The sequence below is a fragment of the Eriocheir sinensis genome, chromosome 36, assembly GCF_024679095.1.
Source record: "Eriocheir sinensis breed Jianghai 21 chromosome 36, ASM2467909v1, whole genome shotgun sequence".
NCBI lineage: Eukaryota > Metazoa > Arthropoda > Malacostraca > Decapoda > Varunidae > Eriocheir > Eriocheir sinensis.
The window spans coordinates 13,345,912-13,352,687 of record NC_066544.1 but is presented as its reverse complement, the minus strand read 5'-3'; the positions used below and the strand labels follow the sequence as shown (position 1 = coordinate 13,352,687).

At 43.2% G+C, this 6,776-nt stretch overlaps 1 non-coding gene across 1 annotated transcript; it reads right to left on the bottom strand.

Annotated features, from left to right (window-relative positions):
• Nucleotides 1-2,069: 2,069 nt before the first annotated feature.
• On the bottom strand, nt 2,070-2,140 carry Trnag-gcc (transfer RNA glycine (anticodon GCC)). Its single transcript has one exon. It is a non-coding gene; the product is annotated as a tRNA-Gly (tRNA).
• Nucleotides 2,141-6,776: the final 4,636 nt, after the last annotated feature.

The window sequence follows — 6,776 nt, the reverse complement described above, 5'->3', positions numbered from 1 at the left end:
TGCCTCGTCCTGTCCCGCCCTCAGGCAACGGGGTGGACAGACTGATGTTCGCTGCTCAGGTGGTGCTCAGGTGCTGCTCAATCACTCCGCACAGCACTCACCTGCCCGCTATACCCTACAGGTGCAGGTGGATCCGGGGCAACACACGAACACACAGACACACGGAGGGCCACCAGCATCCAGGGCCACCAGCATCAGGGGGAGCAGCGCGAGGGAGGGGAAAAAAACATCCCATGAATGACACTTCGCTTCCCACACACACGTAAGAAGCGACGCCCGCCTGCCCAGCTCCTGCCCGCCTCCTCCCAGCCTCCACCTCGCGCCTCTCCTCTCCACAGAACTGTTTCCAGAACCTCACAGACGCATCCCTTCCTGGCCCGTTCACTGCACTTCACACCCCTCACTGGACGCCTCACGGATCGTCGTCTCTTCGCCTCAGCACACAAACGCCTCCACCACAGAAACACAGACACACCACAGAATTAACAGCGCAGACCGGCGGGCGTGTCCCTCCCTCGACATGGTCAAACGTAGAATGTGTGGACCAGAATTCCTTTGAGGCGAAGTCCTGCTGGAGAAGATGGGCTGCGAGGTACCAGTTCGCCGTTTTCTTCGAGTTTATGAAAGACGGGAAGCACGAAATTGCCTGAGAATGTTCTTATTGCTCATGTTCCTGCGTCGTGGCCTAGAGAGAGGGTGAGAGAGGGCTTGTGGTGTGGTGTGTGAGTGGGGGTGAAGGTGATATAGGGTACAGGTGGGTCACGGGGTACAGGTAAGGCTGGGGCATGGCTGGCGACCCCCGGCAGCCCTGGTGGTGCATGAACCTGCTAACTCAGACTCCTTGGGCAAGCTTGAGGCCAATTACATTTTCCCACTACCTCGATGATCACCTCTCACGCCGCCGCCACACCTTGCCTTACCCTCCCCTGGTGTGGCATGGCGTCCCCTCCCACACACACACACACACACACACACACACACACACAGTAGAGGCCGTGGGATATTTTAAAGCTTAATTCCTATCGGTTCCCTCTTCGCTTGCCTGCTTTCGTTCTTGACTGACTGCTAAATTAATCGAAGTGTTTATTTTTGTAAGGTAATCGAGTTAATTTGTTTAGTTGTACCACACACACACACACACACACACACACTGGCCACATCCCTCTCCTCCCTTTCCCATCCTATCCCTCCTCCTTCTCCTCCCCCTCCTCCTCCTCCTCGCCCTTCCCCCGTTCAGCAGAGGCATCAGACGAGGGCAAGTCCAAGGGCGTGACCAACTGTTGAAACTCCCAAAAGCAGCGACGTGCACGCAGAAACTTGTAACGTCGCATTTCCAGACGGCATAAAAAAATGAAACCGGGGATAAAAATTGAAATGACGGCATAAAAAAATGAAACCGGGGATAAAAATTGAAATGGTATAAAAAAAAAACTGGAATGGCATGAAAAATAAACGGCATACAAACTGAAACGTTGCAATTTTAGACAACATAAAAACTGAAACGCCATGAAAATAGAAACGGTATTAAAAAGAAACGGTATGAAAAGAGAACGGTATTAAAAAGAAACGGTATTAAAAAGAAACGGTATGAAAAGAGAACGGTATTAAAACTGAAACGGTATTAAAAAGAAACGGTATTAAAAAGAAACGGTATTAAAAAGAAACGGTATTAAAAAGAAACGGTATTAAAAAGAAACGGTATGAAAATAGAAACGGCATTAAAACTGAAACTGCATTAAAAAAGAAACGGCATTAAAAAGAAACAGTATGAAAACAGAAACAGGACAAAAACTGAAAAGTCCCACAACCAGACAGCATAAAAATAACGAAACTTTGGGATAAAAACTGATACGCCATAAAACCTGCAACCTCGCACGCATTTTCAGACGGCGCAAAGGTCGAAACGGGCAACTAGAGGCGCAGAAGAGAACCGAATCGACACAAGGCCTTGATAGACACGCTTGGTAGAGTTTTAAGTCCTGCACCGGATTGATGCAGGCCGATGATAACGACTGTGCAACTCCCTTAAGTAACTGGTCTAAATGCGGATGAAAACTCACAAAAACTGTTGCATCGGCCGGGAATCGAACCCGGGCCTCCCGCGTGGCAGGCGAGAATTCTACCACTGAACCACCGATGCTTGATAATGATGCAAGAAATGGCATTATAAATCTTAATCAAGGTCAATAAATTACAAGTGTTGTGTGTAAGGTTCTTTGTATACAATATAAAAGTAAATAAATAAATAAACAAGTAAATGAGAGAGAGAGAGAGAGAGAGAGAGAGAGAGAGAGAGAGAGAGAGAGAGAGAGAGAGAGAGAGAGAGAGAGAGAGAGAGAGAGAGAGAGAGAGAGAGAGAGAGAGAGAGAGAGAGAGAGAGAGAGAGAGAGAGAGAGTCCATTGCCCCGATGAATGAGCATAAAAAAACAACAATAACAACAACAACAACACTCCCACATACCTGCCAGTGAGACGGTAAAGTTCACCCGTCTTCATCCTTCACCTTCACCCTCGTCACCCATCATTATCTTTCAGCCTCCAGAAGAGAAGATGGCAATGAAGATGATAGATACATTCCTTACCTGAAAATAATGAAGAAATAGATATGAAAGCCCAATTATTCATTTTTGATTGTTTTATTAAGTTTTATTAATTTGTTTGCCATCAGATTTTCGCTTTTTTAGATGGTATGCATTTTTTTTTTTATATAAGAATGCATACTCTGTTCCTGAAATAAAGAGAAATTGTATCCAAATTGCTCGTTTTCATGTCATTTCTATGTTGTTTCATTGGGTTGTATTAGATCTCGCGTTTCCAGATGGTATACAATTTCATTCCACATATGTATCCTTAGTTGCATAATCACACTCTGTACTGCCTGGGGGTTGGGATGGTATGTTCCTCCCTTCTCCTTTGTTGTTTACTTGCAACGATACACTATCAATCACTCAATCAATATAAGGATACACACACACACACACACACACACACACACACACACACACGTAGCGGTTAATGTAGGCAACTTCTTCTCACATAATGATACACAACCGTTGTACTATATCTCTTTTTCCTGTTCCTCTATTTCCTTGACTGTATCATATTTCGTATTTCCAGGCGCTATATAATATTTTCATTCACGAACACACATTTGTAAAGGAATGTATTAATCAAGGCAAACTCCCACAAAAACAAACAAAATACAATAACCTTTAATTTTGCTGTCGTTACCTCTATTTATTTGCATGAGATTTCGCTTTTCAAGACATTATAGAATTTAGGTAGAAGAAACATTTATCAAGCTGGCTGGCATTAGTGAACAAGGAATTTTCTTTTTTTACATATATATATTTTTGGTCGTAATATAAAATTGATCTTTCTTACGTTTAGTTCCTTTCTCTCTTTCTTTATCAATTCAGTCGGTATAAAACTTCAAAAGAAAACAAATTATTCTAACCGGCAATAGTTTAAAAGTCGAGTTATTTTCTCCACAATATAAAACTTATCATCATCTTCAGAGACAGACAGACAGGAAGCGAGACGGGCCACTTTTATAACCATTACTTTCCTCCTTTCTGTCTTCCACTTCCTTATTCATGGTTGTTTATACAGACATGCGTGAGAGGACAGCCAGACAGGAGGCGAGAAGGGCCATCTGTCACGTCGCGGCTAACAGGACTGTCTCACCCCGCGGACTGTCTCCAGCAGGACCGTTTAGTGGCGTCCCCTTCCTCCCTCCCTCCCTCCTTGCTTCCCTCTCTCCTAAACCATTCGTGGGACTCTTGCAAGTGTTGTGGTTCTCCGTGTGGGATTTTCTGTGGACGCGTGGCTAAAGACGTGCGCGTGGTGGAGGAGGAGAAGGAGGATGATGATGAGGAGGGTGGACGAAAAGAAAGATAAAGAAAGCGATAAGAGGAAAAAGAAGGAAAAGAGGATAAAGAATTATTGATGGAAGATGCTGCGTTAGGATGAAGGAGGAGGAGGATGGTGGATGAAAAGGAGAAGAGAAAGATAGAAAGAGGAAGAAATATTATGATGAACGATGCGTAAGGAGGAGGTGGACTAAAAGAGAAGAGAAAGATGGAGAGAAAGAAAGAGGAAAAATTGTTATTATGGAAGATGATGCAGTAGAAGGAGGAAAAGCGATTAAAAGGAAGAGAATGAGAGATAAAAAAAGAAGGGTATTAATGGAAGATGAAGCGTTAGAATGGATGATCAGAAAGATGGGTGAAGAGATGGATGAGGAGAAAGATGCGTAAAGATGGAGGAAGAAAAAGAGGATGATGGGTAATGATGGACGAAGAGGAGGAAGACAAGAAGGAGGAGGAGAAGGAGGAAAGAAGATGGAGGGGACAATGAACAAATTAGAGGAAGAGAAAAGAGGATGGAAGACTGAAGTGATGATTGCCGAAGAAGAGGAAGACACATTAAGAAGATGAGAAAGAATTAACATGATTGAGGTGTTAATGGACGAAGAAGAAGAAGAGGAAGAGGAAGAGGAAAAAAAACATATTAAGAAGGAAGAAGAAAAGGAGGAGGAGGAGGAGGAGATAATGATGAACGAAGGAGGAGGAGGAGGAGGAGGAGATAATGATGAACGAAGAAGAAGAAACAAGAAAGAAAAGAGAGAGAGAGAGAGAGAGAGAGAGAGAGAGAGAGAGAGAGAGAGAGAAAGAGAGAGAAGCTAAACAACGATAGAGGAAGAAAATGAGGAAAAGAAGGAAAGGAGGAAGACTGAAATGATAACGAACAAAGAAGAAAGAAAACAAACAAAAACATTAAAAACACACAAAAGAAGAGAAAGAGAAGGAAAAACGGACAAAAAAACAGAAAAAAAAACAGGAAGGAAGGAGTAAAAAATGGTGACAATCGACGAAAAAATAAATAAATAAATAAATAAATAAACATAAAAAAAGATAGAGGAAGAGAAAAAATAAAGGAAATGGGCAATAACAGAGGCACAGGAAGGAAGGAATGATAGCTAACGGGACCTCGCGTGGTGAAGGAAGGCGAAGACGCAGGATACAGCTAGGTATGAACGGAAGACGGACCGCCGCTGTAGGACTCTTTAAAGTGGTATAATGGAGGTCGTGATCTGTTAACTGGGCCGCAGGACTTGCATTCTGGGTCACCTCTCAACCCCCGACCCCCGACTACTGGATTTGGAAGACCCTCGGAGCATACACAGTGCCTTGATGTTTGTGGGTACTTCGTGGGTCTAATGCGTAAGAACAAGCAGTGTAGTATCGATGTGTTTGAAGCCTATTGGTTATGCGTGTGAGTTAGCAAGCTCTGACGCACTTTAACACACACACACACACACACACACACACTCTCTCATACATTTTTCTTACACCCTTCTATGTCACACACGTCCTCCCTGTTCTCACCCTAGCACACTCACACACACCCTGTTTTCGTCACCCTAGTACAAACACACACACACACCCTTACACCCTTAATTCATTCACCTTTCCATTCCTACCACACTCTTTCCTACTCTTCCCCTACACACACACACACACACACACACACACACACACACACACACACACACACACACAAGCACTTAAACCCCACCTTCATTCACTCTTCCTCCGCACCCTCACCCCGACACCCACCTTGCAAGTCTTACACGTGGGGGAGGTGGGAAGGAGGTGGGTAGGTGGGTGGGGAAGGAGAGAGAGAGGAGCTGGGTTACTCTCCGTTATCCCGACCCTACTACTACTACTACTACTATTACTACTACTACTACTACTACTACTACCTCTCCCCGCTTCCCCTTCGCTCCCCGCTATGTCCTCCCTCCCTCCGCCACCTCAGGCTAGGCTACCACCCATGACCACATAATGATGAGAGAGAGAGAGAAGCAACGCGGAAAAGACGGCGCAGAAGCGATGTGAAAGATAGATACATAAACAAATAAAGAAATAAATAGATAAAGATAGATGGATAGATAGATAAGGAAAAAGAAAAAAAGTTTATTCGGAACATAATATTTGTTACCTCTATTAAATTCTAAGTGACAACGATGAGTGAAGGGGAAAACTTATTAAGGGGACGCCCACAAAGTTCATGTCCTGAGATTAGTTGATGGATCCTGCCACGAGGTGTTTAGGAGTAGAAAGAGGTCTGCATGGATATTTGATCAGAGGAGGAAATTTTTGAACTGCCTTAAAAAGTATCGATACAATATTTTATCATGCGAGACTTTTTACTATATTATGAGTAACGTGTCTGTGTGTTTTCGCTTCGAGAATATTAAACCTCAGACGCTTAGAAATAATCATTCGAGATATAATAAATAAAATATGTGGCGAACGAAAGGGAAAAGAGAGAATAAAAGGGTAGTGTAGAAGACATAGGAACCAGGGTGAATGAAAGCTTTTGTCCTCCGTCAATGAGTAACATTTTCTACACTCAACTGAGGAGGAGAAAATGGCACAATGATAGGGAGACTTATCTATTTTTGCTTTATTGACCCATATTATTAGCTTCGTAGGCTGTATCAATGGAATAAGCTTCACACATACTCTCCTTAGGTACAGAGTAATCGCGTTACCCTTATAGGTCACTTAGTATTGACATAACAGGAAGACAATAAGACAAGCCGTACCAGAATGTCTAACTAAAAATAATCAACCTGTCTTATGAGAAACACATATTATAATTCTTTTCCGTATTCATTACATGAGAACATTGGTTAAGATACACACGAGAACGACCATGCGTACAGACCGATATACTGAAAAAACAGAAAAGTGAAAATAAAAGTG